Below are 19,465 nucleotides of genomic sequence, written 5' to 3'. Positions count from 1 at the left end.
AGATGATCCCATTAAAGTGAATGGGGCGTGTGCGCGTCTCGGATGCACACATGCCCCAGATGCGGCAAGGGGCCTAGGTGCGCCCAGGCACAGACGGAGCCACAATTAGCCTGGCTCCATTTGTATGAACTAAATAACCCTAAATCAACATATACAGTACATGTGGGTCAGGGAATCTTGTATCCCTTATGGATAAAGTAGAATATCACTAATATTGGATGATGCCCGATGGAGCAATTCAAGATGTCTGCCATCAGTGGCCTCCCATCAATAGTGAAAACCAATCATCATCAGACTATTGATGGTTTCCAGCCATTGGTGGCCTACCCTAATCAAGGCCAAATCATGCACAAGGTTGTGGGACAAATAGGTAAGTTTTACACCGCAACTGAGTCTGAATCTGTACCCAAAGTGATACTCATCAGCGCCCACAGCTTGTTTCCAACTAAAAAAATATTTTACCCGAAAATGCATTTGAGTCGCAGTGTGATGCAACTAGGGCACATCAAGAGACTGTGCTGAGTAATTTGATATGCAACACTTGTATATCTGTGTGCGACTGAGTCTGTATACAGTATGTAGCACAATGGAACTCGCCTCTGCACACAGCGCTCTATATGGAGACAAGATACCCACCCACACAGCTAACTGTATCCTAACATAACAGTGGGTCACCTAGCTGATAACTAAATAAAAAACACCAATCCCCAACTCACACCAGGTCTACAGTAAGGGCAGATGTAGCAAACATTGGAGAGTGGTACTGTAAAATGTAGAAGTTGCCTATAACAAATAATCACAATTATGTCAAAAATAGTAGCAAAGCACTGTCAATTACCTCTAACTTAGTTAAGTGGGTATTTCTGTATTTGTGTTCTTTTCCCCCTTGCCAGTGGATTGGACCCAAATATACAGCCTAAATGACAAGAAGAATGGTAGGCCTAATACCACCAGCGGAGGCTCCTACCTCGGTGGTCGGAGGGGCTGCCACTGGTCGTGCTCCTGGGGCCCTCCTCCCTTGTCCCCACCGCTGGGTCCCTTGTCCCTGCCACCGGCTGGGTCCCGGCATCTGTACAATGTAGTTTATAGATGCCGGGACTGTTGCATGTGCAGTAGCGGTGATGGTACATCGGCTGCAGTCCGTAGAAGCCAGCTAGGGCTGCCTAAAAGGCAGAAAGTGACTTCCTGCCTGGGTTCAGGTTTACCCTGTCATGCCTCCCCTTATTCCAGTGGACTCCTAATTTAAATAAGGCCTCGTTCTCTGGATGTCTGGGCAGGAACCTCCTTTATTATGAGGGCCATAATACCCTGAATTTAAGTGGGAAATCGGGCTTTTGGTGAGAAAATAGGCTTTTGTGGGAAGACATACAAGGCTGGGGCTTACACCTGTATTAGTTATAGGTACCAGTTTAGCATCTGAGGTTTAAACAGTGGGACTGGCCTAGTAATGGAAGTAAATATTAAGGCCACAACCCTACTGTCTGAAGTTGAACACTGAAGCCACATGCCAAATGTTTTATTTAAACTTACACACAGACCTAGCACCTGAAAATAAACATGACCATGAGCCTAGTTTATAACTTTGGCATACAACTTCAGGGTGGTCAAGTGGACCCACATACAAGAGCATGGGGTCCACTGCTGCTGTGGGCACATGCTGGATCCTCAACTTGCTCTCTTCTTCTTTGATCTGGGTGATTGGCTCCACAACTGATCTGCCATCTTCTATGCTGATTCTGGTGTTCTCCATCTCTACTTTCTTGACTGGAGATATGTTCTCTCTGCTGGTAATTCTTGACTGACTCACTTCCACTTACAGGAGCTGAAATACAGTAGGTTTTGCTGGGAGATTGCACCCACCCGGACCTGCAGCTCCATAATACCCTAAGGCTCTCACTTTGAATGGAACCTTTGGAAATATCTGTGGGTTTTCCAGTTTTGAGGAGGGAGATCTATTACAAAAACATACATATTTTGTTTGGTGTTTGTTTTTAAGGAGATAATTGAAGAATATGAAACTACTATTTGGCAATTTTTTTTTATTTAATCAAAACTACAGTGACATACAGTAGGCAGCTTATTGGCATGTATTGTGCTATATTAGAAAACTTCTGAAGAAACAGCCCTTCCCTGTGGATAAGAAACGCGTCAAGTATTGCCCGCTTCAGTGACGCCTGCATACATTGAATAGCCGCACATCACACTCCAGGCTCTGTTTGTCATATCCAGCAAGCGCCAAAGATCCCTTCCAGAGTCTGCGGCCGAGACCTGGGCAAATCAACGGGACCCATGGCGGCTGTGATAACAAGAAAGCTAAGCTCCAGGTATCCAGCTCCCTGCCTGGAAAAGACATTGATGTACTCCTGGTGACAGAGTTTGTTTAAGAGTTTCTATATTAATGGGATCTCCAGCGGTCCTCTGAATAATAAGCGGGTAAGCTACTTTTATACATTCCCCGCACACCGCACATGTGGAAAGATCCCACATTACACCGGATGACTGACAATAAGTTATATGGTACACTTATAACGCTCCCAACAGATTTAGGAGTGGAATCACTGTTCTGTGCCCAAAATATATTACCTGGAGTTAATTGTTTGAACAATATATGAGCTAGGATATCGTGAGAGGTGCTTTATGTGGAGAGAGCCTCTCTTTCCTCAGTTACATATAATTATCTTTACTTGCTGGTTGTGACTTTCTATTCATTTTCAAGAGACTTCTAAACTGTTACTAATTGTAACAACTGTGTCAATTGCTTACTTTGTAACAAGGATGGTTCCTGAAAAAGAAACAATATTGATTCTCTTGGAATCCAACAGTAACCAGTTAAGAGGAATTAGTTCTGTTAAAGTTGTGGCTGTATCAAACTTATTGTGGCTTAATTTGCAGATGTCATTATATGTCTATGTTTTAATGTAGTGATTTTCAACCTTTTTTTTACTCACGGCACACCAAACAATATTTTAAAATTGCCAAGGCACACCATCAATTCCCCGCAGAACCCCCCCCCCAAAAAAAAAAACACCACACATTGGCCCTCACAGTAAAAAAAACAACACACATACATTGGCCTACACAGAAAAAACAATCACATTGCTCCCTACATAAATCCTATTGCTCCCCACATGAATTATTCACATTATTCCCCCCATAAACCCTTATTCTCCCCACATAAATCCTATTGTTCACCACAGGAGAAATAAAATAACAAATATTAGCTCCTACCGGTCAACTGTCCTCCTCCCTGTCCCTCAGTGGCGGGGGTTGTCCATAGTGGAGTGCTGCGAATACTGAGCAGCAGGCAGTCGGGCAGGTGTGGATGTGGGTGGGCAAGGAAAGCTGTGTATGCAGGCAGAACTGGAAGATGTGTATGCAGGTGGGTGGGCTGTCTGGGTGGTGAGACGCAGCGTCCGTGACCTATGATATCACACCGCCACGTCTTCAAGGCATAGATCACAGTGGGTGCACGACTGATCCTCTAAGAAGAGTTCGGGCCAATGGTTCACTCTGAAGGTGCAGGAAGCTGCTCTGGCTCCGCGGCACACCTTGCAACTGGTCACGGCACACTAGTGTGCCACGGCACACTGGTTGAAAAAGCCTGTTTTAATGTATGTATGAAATGTCTGTTTTTATATTTTGTGTATTAAACTTTTTCTAAATTACCTAATATTGCGGACAGCACTCTTTCTGTTTTTAATTATAATATTTTTTGAGGTACAGCTCCTCAAAATTAGAGATGAGTGGGATCCGTTTTACTCAGAGTTACTCGGTTCTCAAAGCAGCATCTTATTGGCTCACAGATGTCACGTGTTTTGGATAGCCAATAGAAAAATCTGGATAAAACCGAACTGGCGTTAATTCTGGCGTTACATCCAAGCCTGTTCATCTCTACTCAAAATTAAGTAGCTGCAGCCTGTGATGATATTTTTGTAATTCACTTACCTGTCCAATACTATCCAGTCAGCACAGTAGTGCCCACACCCAACCCTTTTTGAATTTGTTCTATATTAGAAAAGCCTACACTGATTGAACTACAATTTCCATATGCAGATAAAAAATTTTATGTTTTATTTATTCGCTAGTTACCAGCCAATCAAAAGGACATAACAAAATAACAGTAATGTCAGCACCGGCGTCTGTGCGTACCCGAATGAAGCAACACTTGAATTGCTACATTAGGCGCCATCTAGTGTCTGCTGGTGTGTAAAACACTTGAATTCCCCCCATTGAGGTAGCAGCTTAGCCTTTTATTATTTAGGATAATAGTTTTTCCTAGCAATTTATAAGGAGAAAATCTGTATATTTAGTCAATTTGCAGCACAAATAGCATAATGAAAGACTACTGTCCCCTGGTTGTCTATCACTTGCTGGCTCCTGTCATAAACTTGATCAGAGGTTTATGGCTGTGATTGATGTCTGCCAAATCTCTCATGAACTCATGCATCCTGGCAGCTTCACAGACTTGGCATCACTGAAAGCTCGCTGTTAGGTTTAGATGTAACCCTGAGTGACTGCTGTGGTACAAAGCACATAGTAATTTAAACACATAAAATATAAACAGTAGCGTGTCAACACACACCAGGCATTCATAAGAGTGAGAACTGTGACTGCACCTAAAGTGTTCTCTTACTTAGAACTATTATTGCACCTCATTACTTGTCACTAGAGATGTGCACTGGGTTTTGTTTGGGTTTGGGTTTTGGTTTTGGATCTGGTTCTCCTTTGTGTTTTGGATCTGCATTGGTTTTGCCAAAACCATCCTTGCGAGTTTTGATTTTGGATCTGTATTTTTCTTTAAAAAAATCATAAAAATAGCTAAAAATCACAGAATTCTGGCCTGTTTTTTTTCCCCCTACAGTATTATTAACCTCAATAACATTAATTTCCACTCATGTCCAGTCAATTCTGACCACCTCACAGCTCATAATATTGTTTTAAAACAGTTTAGGCCAAAGGGTTGCACAGAGGCATGCTTTTTGCCGGCCCTGCTGGAAGTTGTTTGCTAACAACGGGTGGAGCGCCTGAAGTTGCCTCAGTCAGCTTTACACACAGTATGTATCATGTTGTAAATATGTATGTTTTTGACCAATATACAAAACTAATTTTTGTATTAATTAATTAACTAGATCAGGGGGCCAAGGAAGGTAGAGTATGTATGTAGTGGAAGTAAAGGATGATTAGTAAATTAATTTCATTTGTTTGGTTTTAAAAATTAAAATAAATCACCGGGGGCATTGGTGACAGTCTTTATTGCATAGACAACAATTTTTATTGGTTATTGCACTAATATGACTTTTACTAATGCGATTTTTACTTTTTCTTTTACATGCCCTGATTTAAGTCGTCTGTGCCCTTGGGCATCAGCCTTAGTAGATGACATTGACGGACTTGAATCATCATGACTGGTAGCAGCACTTGCACCTCCTCTCAATTGTTCATTCTCCATATCTATCAGCAAACACGAACCAAGTGGGGTACAGCACACAACACAATTTGTACAGAAAATGTACCACCTACAGTGTCAAAATATGTCTATGAGTCAGAGATAATAATGTAACGCTATGGTTTACTTTCACCAACAGTGTCACGCAATAAGTGTATGAGTCAGAAAAAGTAATTGAACACTGCGGTTTAATTTCACCAACAGTGTTGCACAATACGTGTATGAGTCAGAAATAGTGATCGAACACTGCAGATTAATTTTACCAACAGTGTCACACAATACGTGTATGAGTATGAAATAAAATACATTACTGTGGTACCACCTTCACCCACAGTGTTGCACAATCCGTGTATGAGTATGTAAATAAAATAAAAATTGTATAGTACACTGGGGTACAACTAGCACAAACAAACTATATATATATATATATATATATATTTTAATAATAATATTTTAGGCTATTTAGCTTTAATTATTTTAAAATTACACTAGGGCGGAGCCCCTGAATGTACAGACAGATCACCCCTTTCAGATACAGCAGTCAGAGCACCCCTTTCAGATACAGCAGAAAGAGCACCCCTTTCAGATACAGCAGATAGAGCACCCCTGGACTGATACAGCAGACAGAGCACCCCTTTCAGATACAGCAGACAGAGCACCCCTTTCAGATACAGCAGACAGAGAACCCCTTTCAGATACAGCAGACAGAGCACCCCTTTCAGATACAGCAGACAGAGCACCCCTTTCAGATACAGCAGATAGAGCACCCCTTTCAGATACAGCAGACAGCACTCCTGGACTGAAACTGATAATAGGACACACCAGCCCCTGTATGTATACTGGGTTAATTTAATTAAGACTGAGGCAGAGTCCCCTGGATGTATGGACAGAGCACCCCTTTCAGATACAGCAAACAGAGCACCTCTGGACTGATCCTGATAGGACACACCAGCCCCTGGATGTTACTGCGTTAGTTTAATTTTCACTGCGGAAGAGCCCCCTGGATGTATGGACAGAGCACCCCTCTCAGATACAGCAGACAAAGCACCCCTTTCAGGTACAGCAGACAGAGCACCCCTTTCAGGTACAGCAGACAGAGCACCCCTTCCAGATACAGCAGACAGAGCACCCCTTTCAGGTACAGCAGACAGAGAATCCCTTTCAGATACAGCAGACAGAGCACCCCTTTCAGGTACAGCAGACAGAGCACCCCTTTCAGGTACAGCAGACAGAGAACCCCTTTCAGATACAGCAGACAGAGAACCCCTTTCAGATACAGCAGACAGAGCACCCCTTTCAGGTACAGCAGACAGAGAACCCCTTTCAGGTACAGCAGACAAGAACCCCTTTCAGATACAGCAGACAGAGCACCCCTTTCAGGTACAGCAGACAGAGCACCCCTTTCAGGTACAGCAGACAGAGCACCCTTTTCAGGTACAGCAGACAGAGAACCCCTTTCAGGTACAGCAGATAGAGCACCCCTTTCAGGTACAGCAGACAGAGAACCCCTTTCAGATACAGCAGACCGAGCACCCCTTTCAGATACAGCAGACAGAGAACCCCTTCAGATACAGCAGACAGCACTCCTGGACTGAAACTGATAATAGGACACACCAGCCCCTGTATGTATACTGGGTTAATTTAATTAAGACTGAGGCAGAGTCCCCTGGATGTATAGACAGAGCACCCCTTTCAGATACAGCAAACAGAGCACCTCTGGACTGATCCTGATAGGACACACCAGCCCCTGGATGTTACTGCGTTAGTTTAATTTACACTGCAGAAGAGCCCCCTGGATGTATGGACAGAGCACCCCTCTCAGATACAGCAGACAAAGCACCCCTTTCAGGTACAGCAGACAGAGCACCCCTTTCAGGTACAGCAGACAGAGCACCCCTTTCAGGTACAGCAGACAAAGCACCCCTTTCAGGTACAGCAGACAGAGCACCCCTTTCAGGTACAGCAGACAAAGCACCCCTTTCAGGTACAGCAGACAGAGCACCCCTTTCAGGTACAGCAGACAGAGCACCCCTTTCAGGTACAGCAGACAGAGCACCCCTTTCAGATACAGCAGACAGAGCACCCCTTTCAGGTACAGCAGACAGAGAACCCCTTTCAGATACAGCAGACAGAGCACCCCTTTCAGGCACAGCAGACAGAGCACCCCTTTCAGGTACAGCAGACAGAGAACCCCTTTCAGATACAGCAGACAGAGAACCCCTTTCAGATACAGCAGACAGAGCACCCCTTTCAGGTACAGCAGACAGAGAACCCCTTTCAGGTACAGCAGACAGAGAACCCCTTTCAGGTACAGCAGACAGAGAACCCCTTTCAGATACAGCAGACAGAGCACCCCTTTCAGGTACAGCAGACAGAGCACCCCTTTCAGGTACAGCAGACAGAGCACCCCTTTCAGGTACAGCAGATAGAGCACCCCTTTCAGGTACAGCAGACAGAGAATCCCTTTCAGATACAGCAGACCGAGCACCCCTATCAGATACAGCAGACAGAGAACCCCTTCAGATACAGCAGATAGAGCACCCCTTTCAGATACAGCAGACAGAGCACCCCTTTCAGATACAGCAGACAGAGAACCCCTTCAGATACAGCAGACAGAGCACTCCTTTCAGATACAGCAGACAGAGCACCCCTTTCAGATACAGCAGACAGAGAACCCCTTCCGATACAGCAGACTGAGCACCCCTTTCAGATACAGCAGACAGAGAACCCCTTCAGATACAGCAGACTGAGCACCCCTTTCAGATACAGCAGACAGAGAACCCCTTCAGATACAGCAGACAGAGCACCCCTTTCAGATACAGCAGACAGAGAACCCATTCAGATACAGCAGACAGAGCACCCCTTTCAGATACAGCAGACAGAGAACCCCTTCAGATACAGCAGACAGAGCACCCCTTTCAGATACAGCAGACAGAGAACCCCTTCAGATACAGCAGACTGAGCACCCCTTTCAGATGCAGCAGACAGAGAACCCCTTCATATACAGCAGACAGAGCACCCCTTTCAGATACAGCAGACAGAGAACCCCTTCAGATACAGCAGACAGAGCACCCCTTTCAGATACAGCAGACAGAGAACCCCTTCAGACACAGCAGACAGAGCACCCCTTTCAGATACAGCAGACAGAGCACCCCTTTCAGATACAGCAGACAGAGCACCCCTTTCAGATACACCAGCCCCATGCCAGTCAGACAACACAGTACTGAGATGGACACGTCCGTACTGTACACTCTCCACAGCCGGAGTGAAAATGGTGCCATTTGGGACCTTTGTAGAATCCAAAACCTGCAAAAATCTGACAGCAGGATGACGACGTTCTGCCTCGATTTGGGATCCAAGTAAGGCGGGAAACCCCGAGCTGGACTAGGATCCCAAAGTTCGGGTGGGACATGCTGATTTCTACTTGTCACATATTGCTCCATTCTCCAGATTACTGAATGACTTAGGTGCATATCTATGATTGCTGTCCGGGAAGCATATTACTGATGAATATGGCTCTTCTGAAAATTAACAGGCCCTCAGGTTATTTCAAGGAGCAGAAACATGGAGTGTAGGCAATGGCGTATCTATGCACGCAGGCTCCTGGGTCCAGGAGGACTAACACTGCACACTCTGCAGCCATATAATTATACGTACCACTCTGGAGCTCCACGCTGGCCAGTACTGCAGACAGAAATCATTGTGGTAATAGCGCAGTGGCCATTTTCACAGTGATTTGTGCATGCGCAGCAGAGAAGTCCCCGGGAACAAGGAGGTGTGCTGCCACAGAGGAGGGTCCCACATAGAACCTGCACATGGGCTCTCTCCTCTCTTAAACCACCCCTGAATGCAGAACAATGGGGTGAGGGGGTATACTAGTGGTGTGGGCATTATCCACTCTGGTTTCCTCCTCCCACAATCCAAAAATATGCTTGCAGGTTCATTGGCTTCCCTTGCCCCCCCCCCCTCACCCCCCAAAAAATAAATAAAGAAAATAAAAAAATAGCCCTACTGTGTACTGGTGTGAATGGCCAAATATTCCCCTTAAAGTTCTGCAGAATATGTGTACGCTACATAAATAACTGGTAATAAATAAACAAAACATTTTTTTTAACATGACAGCAATTAAACTCTATGCCCCCCACAAAAAGTTATTAAAAAATAAAATGAAAAGGCTTTCTGAATCTACACAATTAAAGGCAATTCTCAGACTATTGAAATATTTTCAATTTTCAAAAATTCAAGCAAGTTCAAACAGGATCAGTGCTTGAGACAAATTGCTTACAGTGACATTTTATATTCCCATCCAATAGACTGTCTGAGTGATAGAGGATAGTGTAGCTGCATAAAGTGTATACTAACAGTGTAATGTAAGCTGGGTGGAGATTGCGAGGCGCAGCAGCCAGGCAGTCTCTCCAGGTTATTAATTACATTGGCCCATACTGCCCTGGCCCACAGGGGTACAGGGGAAACCACCGGTGGGTTGACATTATTTTCATTGAGGCATAAAGGGATTATCAGGTCTGAAATGGCAGTTCTAGGGAATTTTTTTCATTGAGGCATTGGCAGAATATCAAGTTGGGGGGGAGCAGTTTTGGTGCATTATATTCATTGAGAGTTTGGAGGGAGGGTTCAGGTCTGTGAGGAGGTCATTTGGGGCATTGTTTTCACTTAGGCATTAGAAGATTATCAGATCTGGAGGGGGGGGCAGTTTTGGGGCATTATTTTGAGTGAGAGATTGGGGGGTTTCAGATCTGTGGGAGGTCACATTTGGGGCATTGGCCCTCATTCCGAGTTGATCGCTCGCAAGGCGATTTTAGCAGAGTTACACACGCTAAGCCGCCGCCTACTGGGAGTGAATCTTAGCTTCTTAAAATTACGACCGATGTATTCGCAATATTGCGATTACAAACTACTTAGCAGTTTCAGAGTAGCTTCAGACTTACTCGGCATCTGCGATCAGTTCAGTGCTTGTCGTTCCTGGTTTGACGTCACAAACACACCCAGCGTTCGCTCAGACACTCCCCCGTTTCTCCGGCCACTCCTGCGTTTTTTCCGGAAACGGTAGCGTTTTTATCCACACGCCCATAAAACGCCGTGTTTCCGCCCAGTAACACCCATTTCCTGTCAATCACACTACGATCGCCGGAGCGAAGAAAAAGCCGTGAGTAAAAATACTATCTTCATTGTTAAATTACTTGGCGCAGTCGCAGTGCGATATTGCGCATGCGTACTAAGCGGAATTTCACTGCGATGCGATGAAAATTACCGAGCGAACGACTCGGAATGAGGGCCATTATTTTCATTAAGGGATTGGGGGGTTGTGAGGTCAGGCCAGTCGGGACATACATAGTGTTTTTAATTTATTTGAACTAAACAAGTAAACCATTAACTACAGCTACTTCCATAGCAGCTCTAGTGTGGTGTAACATGTATAAGGGGCTCTACAACGGTGTAACATGTATAAGAGGCTCTACTCTGGAGTAATGTGTTTAATCGGCTCCACTGTACTGTAATGTGTATAAGCGGCTCTACTGTGGTATAATATGAATAAGTTCAGCTACTATGGCGTTACGTGTATAAGCAGCTCTACTGTATGGTGTAATGTGAACATATATAAGAGGTATTACTGTGTGGGGTAATGTGAATAACGGACACTACTGTGCAGTGTAATGTGAATAGGTACACGCCCCTTCCCCATTAAGCCATACCCCTATATTTTAGTTGTGCAACCACGCCGTGCACTGTCCCTATTTTTCAACATGGGGGCACCAAAAGGAAACTTTCATCCTAACTCTACAAGGTCTAGAACTGGCACTGTCACCAATTTAGGATTTTTTATATTTTTCTTTTCAAAAGCAACATGCCACCACATGTTGGCCAAGCCCCTAATTCAGTACTGTGGGGGAAAGGGGGGGGGGGGGGGAGGGGGAATGCAAAAACATGCCCTTGCTCCAGGCACCATGGCACCTAGCTACACCTCTGGCCTTAGGGTCAGAGGGTTGTGTGAGTGTATAAAGAACATATATGTGGACTGTGTAATGGACAGGTAATTGGATAGAATAGGCGGTTATGTGTGTGATTCTGGAATTTGATGAGCTTGGATGAAGAGGTGAGTTTTCGGGGAACAATTTCAGGTTTGGACACTGGAAAAAAGTCTTGTTGCGTGTGAGTGGGAAATCCAAACAGTGGGTGCACTGCAAACCAACAGAAATCCTGTAACTGTGAATGGGAGGAAATGAGTGTGGATGAGAAATGCAGATCTTGCGCAGAGCCCAGGGGGCAAGCTAAGCGGTATTTGGAAATAACAGAAGAGATATGTGTTGGTATATGTTGGTATGGGGCCTGATTCAAAGCTGTAGGCTAATGGTGCCAGAGCTCGAATATGTAGACAGATACTGTGCAAAAATATTCAAATACTGCAGCTGCCTCGATTGATATTGAGACGCCTAACGGTGGCTTTGTGAGTCCCAGCGGCTGCATACATATCACATTCAGTAACAAGAGCCAACACATATGGTGAGCGATCTGGAGAGGATAGGTACGTTTGGGTATTATTCATATACAGATAATACTGAAATCCCAAAGAGCTGATTAGTTTCTGTAGATAGAGAAAAGCAGAGAACCTAGAACTAAGCCTTGTGGTACTTATAGAAGAACCAGAGAGGAGGTGAATCCAGAGAAGCAACAGTGAAACAGGGAAAAGATTAGTAGGAAGTGTACCTGGATTGGACTGCTTCCTCAGATTTGAATTGTATAGGATTGTAGTTCCTGTATAAGAAGAGAGGGGTCAACAGTGTCAAATGCAGCAGAGATATGCAAGACATTTAGAAGAGAGAAATGGACTTTACACTTGTCAATGATGAAATCATTCACTACCTTAGTCAGTGCTGTCTCTGTGAATTGTTGGGAACGAAAACTGGACTAAGGTGTGTCTAATAAATTGTGCAAAGCAAGAAAGTGTGTTAGCACCAAATCCAGCAGTCCTCTGCCACCTGATACTTACTCCAGTGTCATCTGCTGATGTAGCTATGTTTATTTACCCTGTACTTGTCCTATATTGTCATCAACTGTAAGTTGCTGTTTTCCTGTTTGATTATTTGTTTATGTACTCTGTAATTGGGCGCTGCGGAACCCTTGTGGTGCCATATAAATAAAGGATAATAAAAATAATGTGGTTGTAGGCACGTCTCTCAGGCGACATGGAGGGGCAAGGGAACTGAGAAATGGGAAAGTAATTTGAAAGAGTTTGGGTCAGAATTATATTTTTGCATACTTGAATAATGAATAGACAGATACCAGTAGACAGCGAAAGATTACAAATTTGGTTGGAATGAGCACAGTAGACAGATCTTAACTGGAAGTATATAGGATCAAGAGGAGAGGAGGATGATGAGGATAAATACTTAATCTTCATTTATGGGAGTGAATAAAAAGAAGACGCAGTGGGTTCAGGGAAAGAACTGAGCAGGTTGCTGACCAAGGAAGAGCATACGATTTCAGGTTGCAGCTTTGATAGAAGGTGGCAGTATCTGCTTCAGACTTACAATATCACTGCCGGGGATAGTGTTACCTCTTTCAACAACATAACATGATATTGATGTGGAGACTAATCATTGAGTGAATAACTGAGAAAAGGAGCTCCAATTTAACTCTTTGGCATGGGATATAATGATTAAGTGTTTTTAACATTAAGCACTGGGTGATACTGTCTGTCCTTCATGTCCACTTGGATAGACTTTGCAGTAGAAGGCTTTAATGAATTTTGAAGGAGCCTGGTGATCAGTGGCAGCGCAGTGCTGACTACCTAGTAAAGGGGAGGGGGGGACGCTAAGCATCAGAGCAGGATTATCCTAGGGGCGACAAGGGCAGCCGTCCCGGGGCCCCCACACATTAGGGGCCCCCACACATTACATTATAAATCGGAGCAGATTCCCTCAGCAGCCGCCGAGGAGCTCCGTGTACAGAGTGTACACGGAGCTCTGTACACTGAGCTCCTCGGCGGCTGCTGACAGAGATTGCTCCAATTTAAAACGCTGCCTGTGGGGCCCCTAATGTGTGACTCCGTAACTCAGTCAGTGTCTCGCGGGATTTCACTTCACTACCCTGCGAGACACTGACAGAGCCGCCGGCGTGCGCTGCTGTGAAACTGCTGCTCTGTATGTGGTTGAGGTGTGAGTCATTGTGTGTGTGAGTGAGTGTGTGTGTATGTGTGTGAGTGTGCGAGTGCCCACCGGCCTGCCCGTGCACGGAGGAGGGGGTTCTTTGGCCGCAATTCCCCCACACGTTCGTTGCCCGGGGCCCCCACCAGCCTTAATCCGGCCCTGCTAAGCACATGTAAACACACATGTGAAAATACAATATAAAAATACCTTTATCTTGCACCTATTTGAACAAGCTGCACATCTATTCGACTGTCCCTTGTTAGCAAAACCAAAAAATAACGAATAGAGAGAGTGTAGTGTCTGAGGGTGCTAATGGATAAATGAAGTCCCTAAAATGGACATATAACTCACACTAGAGATTTTAACATTAATATGAAAGATGTTCAGAATTACATTTGTTACAGGGATAATACCCTTTAAATGTAAAGCAATTTCCTCACCCAACAACAGATACTCCAATACACATATACAGATTTTTTTCTTTTATTTTTCATAAACGCATTACATATATGCTGTTATTTATCAATGAGTGATACATTTCACTGTGAGTGATAAATTGCACCAATCAGCTCCTACTTGCCATGTTACAGATTGTGTTTAAAAAATGACAGTTAGGAGCGGATCGGCTGGTACAATTTCAGAATCAGAATCACTTTTATTGCCAAGTATATCAGTACCGAATGCAAAGTACACAAGGAATTTGTTTCCGATAACCACAGCTCTCTCTCTCTTTATCACTCACAGTGAAATGTATCACTCATTGATAAATAAGGGCATTAGTCTTACAGTACAATTAACAGCAAAGTTCCAAAAAAACAGAGAAATGGATGTTATGATCACACCTGTACCCTCAGGGTATGAGCTTACTAGGTGGATGACACTCTGCTGGTTTTATGGATGTGGCGTATCACAACCCTGCACGTTTCATCCAAACGGACTTCCTCAGGGTTAGTGTATACTGGCAAAAATAAGTATGTAATATCACAGCACTTAAGAAATTTACGTGATTTGAAGCAGACAAATTCAGCTGTGTGAAAAGATACAGTCAAAATAGATGAAACAACATGGTGAAGACTTAACTGATATTTCCTCTGAGTGTATAATCAGACTCCACAAAAGTCTATAGAACTATGCTTAGGACCAAAGCGTAGTACTTTCTTTCTAGATGAATGATGTAAAATATAGTTATCACCAACTTCTGCGTAAGAATTGCTAAAAAAACAAAGATAAAATTATCTCCCAGCACAGGAAGAGGATCTATTCCAGTTCTAGCAATGTACAGATATAGCCACGCTCATCTAGCATGGCTACATCACAAACATGCACTGCTGGTGTGTCTAGGCGATCTGGCACCTAGCCGCACTGAGGCAGCGCACAAAGACACTCCCATTCATGCAAATGGGGCGCGTGCGCATCTATGACACACGTGCACCCGGGACGTACCAGCGCCCTGCGATTGCAAGGGCGTGGACAGGTGCAGATGTACATCCCACCCCCAGACTCCTGTGAAACTAGCCAATGAGAGTCTGGGGACGGGTTTAGGAGAGTGAGGCCTGATGCAGGGTCAGGTTCTGCATGACAGCTGTGGTATACAGCACTACTGCCGATCCCAGATACACTACCAACACATATATTACATACATTTTCACATGTATGTTTGTATCCCACCCGCTGGCCCTGCCCCCTAAACCCATGCAATAAAGATGTCAAGCCTTGGAAGTGGGACCACCGACTCTGGGAAGTAGAGCTCCGCAGATTGCAGGGTGGCTAACCAGATCGTTCCTTGGATGCTCTGCAGTAGCACAACTGGCTGCAGGGTGCTGGTCCAGGAACACTGCAAGACACATGCAGGTCAGGTGCAATTGGGTAGTGATGGTGCTGTCCCCAGGGTCCTGTGCACTTTGCAGAGCCCTACCTAAGGCATTGATTGGCACTCAGAGAGCAAGGTAGAGGATGGCACCATTGATGCCCCAATGCCACATGCATATTTTTTTTGCAGGGTGCCTGAAAACAAAATCTGCACTGCTGCCTGCGTTCTGACGATCTGATCAGACAGCACCCTCAAGTTACAAATATTTGTACTCAACAGTACTGATGACCAGAACTCTGGGGCTAATTCAGGTGACGTTGGAGTAGCTATCACTTACTTGGAAGCAGCAGTGATAGCGCTGTATGGCAATACAGCAGGAGGCATCTATTACAAGCAGATGCCTCCGGCTACAGTAGTGATCCGACCTGCATTCTAGGACGGGGTATCGTATCTCTCACTTAACATCGGGCTTGTGGTACCCACGAGGACGTGCAAGCCGCCTGTCACAGAGGCCAGGAAATCTCTGTGCAACCACAGAGATCCTTGGTCTCTTCCCTCCAATAAATCGGCAGTGGCACATCTCCGTTTTGAGAAACAGAGGTTTCGCTGCCCCCTACCTGCCCCCAAACATCCTACATCACAGAAAGGGTCCTGCGCATGTGCAAGGTACAGAACATCTGTACTTTGCGCATTATGTTGCAGATCCTTTGGGATCTGATTGACCCTCTCTCTGGGTTTCAGTATGATTTCCTGATGTACGGGACGCCGGCGGTCAGAATACCGACAGCAGCATCCCGTCCATCAGAATCCTGACAGCCCCCTCTAAAGTACCCAATCCCTCCCCTGCCCCCTACCCTAACCCTCCCTTGTGGGTGCCTAAACCTAACCCTCCCCAGTGGTGCCTAACGCTAATCCTCCCCGTTCCCTAAGAATAACCTTCCCGACCCTGCACCCTAACCTTAACCCTCTTCTCCTGCCTAAACCTGACCCCCCCCCCCCACCCCCGCAGCAGGACGCTGGATGGACGTTCGGCATTTCGGCTGTTGGTATTGTGATGCCAGTATCCCGAGCGTATTTAGACGCCAGGCTTGGGGCATCCTTCGCGATCTCTGAGTCAGTATATTGACCGCCTGCATCCCATCCATCGGAAACCTAACAGCTTCCATTATCTGTGTTCCCTAAAAGATATGTGTAAAATGTTCAATATAAGAAAGGGAGAGCTGAAGCCTTTATAACGGGGATAGTCCGTGATATATAGGGTATCAGTACAGGCGAGGAAACTGTAATTCTGGCGATTTGCCCTAGGTAACTTAAAATGAATACAACATCTTCACATCTTCCTACAATGTGTCAAACACCCACGCACCAAAGCTAGCTTTTAAACAAAAACTGTACACAGTTCAACAACACCAGACCTTTCTGTACAGATACATCACATGATCACACATTACCGTAGAAATGCGATTTTAGCAACACAAACTGGCATATCTTTCAAAATTCATGCCCCTTAAACTAAATGCTAATTTAATTGTCATTCGCTTGCAGTTTTGTCCTCACTAATGTTAAATATTAAAATGAGTGATTGGGAGGGAACCCGATGTACGTGCTCATTCAACCATTTCATTAAATTCATCTTTTCCAAAGAGAATTGTATAACAGTTATGCTTCTGGCATTGAATGATGGAAATATTTTCTTTTAGTTCGTTTTTTTTTAGGACCTGTGCAATCTAACTTCATGCAGAAAAGCCTAAGCCAATTAAAAAAAATCTATATATTTATATACCCATAAATATTGGCATGGCTTTAAACAATGCTGATGACACCTCGTATTAAATAGTTTCCCATTACTCACTGTCTGTGGACAAGGGTTGCATAAAGTTCTAGATGTGATGGTGAAGAATGTGAGTGGGTGAGTTTTAGCATCACAGCATTAAACTTCCTGAGAAAAGGATTAAACTAAAATGAGTTCATGTAAGTACTGTACCTGATAGCCACTTTGTCAGGTTTTAAAAACATTTTAACAAAAAACAAAAATCATGCTATTGTAAAATCTATACTATAATAATAAACAGATATGTATTCTCTATTAACAAAACCGTGAAAGTATTGAACAAAGGGAATGAAATTCTGTGCAAAGTATGTTTTACAATGAAGTATCTCTAAAAGGAGTTGGGACTGCTTTTATAGCTGGTTGAGTAAAACATAAGCAATGCAATGTGATAATAATAGTCAAGTAGATGCTTGGTTGTTCTCAATAGCAGATTGGGTACTACAAATTTCTTCTCAAAAGATTCTTAGGGGGTATTTCAATTGTTTGTGATGTTACATCACCTCCACTTCACCTTGTATTCACCCTGACTTCACCTTGACTTCACATATTTTCCTGCGCAACTCTATGGGGCTGCAAGTTGATGTTGAGGTGAAGATGAGGTGAAGTTGGGCTGAAGTCGAGGTAAAGAAGTAGTGATGTGAAATCAAGGTAACATTGCGGTCTATTCATGAAAAGCAGTGAAAAATGCAGAGAAGTGAGCCAGTGGATAAGTTGTCCATGGCAACCAATGTGTTGAGGTAACATTTATAAAATGCATTCTATCAAATTATACGTAGCAGCTGATTGGTTGCCATGGGCAACTTCTCCACTAGCTTACTTGTCCACACTTTTCACTACTTCATGAATAGACCCCATTGTCACCTGGTACTGAATTGCTCCATAAGTTAATATAGTGAGTGGAACTGGTGGAGATAGCAGAAGAGCAGGCAAGTTGGTACACAGTTACTCCTATCTACATGGGTGGTAGGCATGACTAATGTTATATACTGTACAATAGCTGGTCGAGTCACAACAACGCAATGAGGAACACTGGGGCAGATGTATTAACCTGGAGAAGGCATAAGGAAGTGATAAACCAGTGATATGTGCAAGGTGATAAAGGCACCAGCCAATCAGCTCCAATATGTAAATTAATAGTTAGGATCTGATTGGCTGGTGCCTTTATCACCTTGCACTTAACAATGCTTTATTTCTTCCTTATGCCTTCACCAGGTTAATACATCTGCCCCACTGTCACAGTAGAAAGAGCTAAGGCACAAACTGACAAAGCAATACACTGGTAGGCGGGGCAAACACCTGCATGCAGACGCAGCGCTGTACAATCTAAAAGTGTCAGTGAAAAAATAACAGTAACACCATAGACTTGCTGTTCTCTCTTTTTCTTGCAGCTTTGTTACCACTTACCTGGCTCCTGGAAATATGGGTTCTGTTTTACAAATTAACAAAAATTATTTTACAGTACATGGCTTTGATCATGAATACCCTACATATAATATTCATGTAATTGTGTTTTTATAACAGTATGGTGATGCGGGCACCTTGTGATTCCCTATAAATAATAATAATACAAAATGTTAAAAACTGTTGAAAAATTAGTCTCTTTAGGTGAAATGCAGCAATGTGGACAGCTGAAACTACAGTACCTTCTAGCATAGACATGTAGCACATGTGACTCGTGGGGTGAGAGACAGATTACTCACCTGCTTTGCGCTTCAGTAATCTATAGAAATTGGAGTTCTGGTCTCCCCTTCCTGCATAGGGTGACATAATAGGAGAAACAAATCTCTACTTGCCACCCCAGCCAGCCTCTACTTGTCAGCCCATGCGGGTGGCCTCTACTTGTCAGCCCATGTGGCCTCTATTTGGCAACCCATGTGACCTCTACTGGTCAGCCCATGCGGCCTCTACTTGTCAGCCCATGCGGCCTCTACTTGTCAGCTCATTCGGCCTGTACTTGTCAGTCCAGACGGCCTCTACTTGTCAGCCCATGCGACTGCATACAAAGGCCAAGAGCAGTGTCCATTCTCTGCACACCCTATTCCTTCTCCAATCACAGCAAATGTTGGAAGGGGGTAAAGGTACAGCAGCTATGGAATCATCAGCACGATACCCCACAACTTTAGAACTGAGAAGCCGCACAACCTTGCCTATTCTAAGGTTAGACTGGAAAAACTTTTGTCCTATTGTGGTCCTAAATGAACAAATGATTCCCC

At 44.3% G+C, this 19,465-nt stretch overlaps 1 long non-coding RNA gene across 1 annotated transcript; it reads right to left on the bottom strand.

Moving 5' to 3' along the window:
- Positions 1 to 1,538: 1,538 nt before the first annotated feature.
- On the bottom strand, positions 1,539 to 19,122 carry LOC134943724 (uncharacterized). Its single transcript, XR_010181708.1, has 3 exons — positions 18,953 to 19,122; positions 12,170 to 12,217; positions 1,539 to 1,952 (listed from the first exon to the last, which is right to left on the bottom strand). It is a non-coding gene; the product is annotated as an uncharacterized LOC134943724 (long non-coding RNA).
- Positions 19,123 to 19,465: the final 343 nt, after the last annotated feature.

Source organism: Pseudophryne corroboree, chromosome 7 (assembly GCF_028390025.1).
Source record: "Pseudophryne corroboree isolate aPseCor3 chromosome 7, aPseCor3.hap2, whole genome shotgun sequence".
NCBI lineage: Eukaryota > Metazoa > Chordata > Amphibia > Anura > Myobatrachidae > Pseudophryne > Pseudophryne corroboree.
Note: the sequence above shows the minus strand (reverse complement) of the source record. Positions and strands in the feature narration are given on the sequence as shown.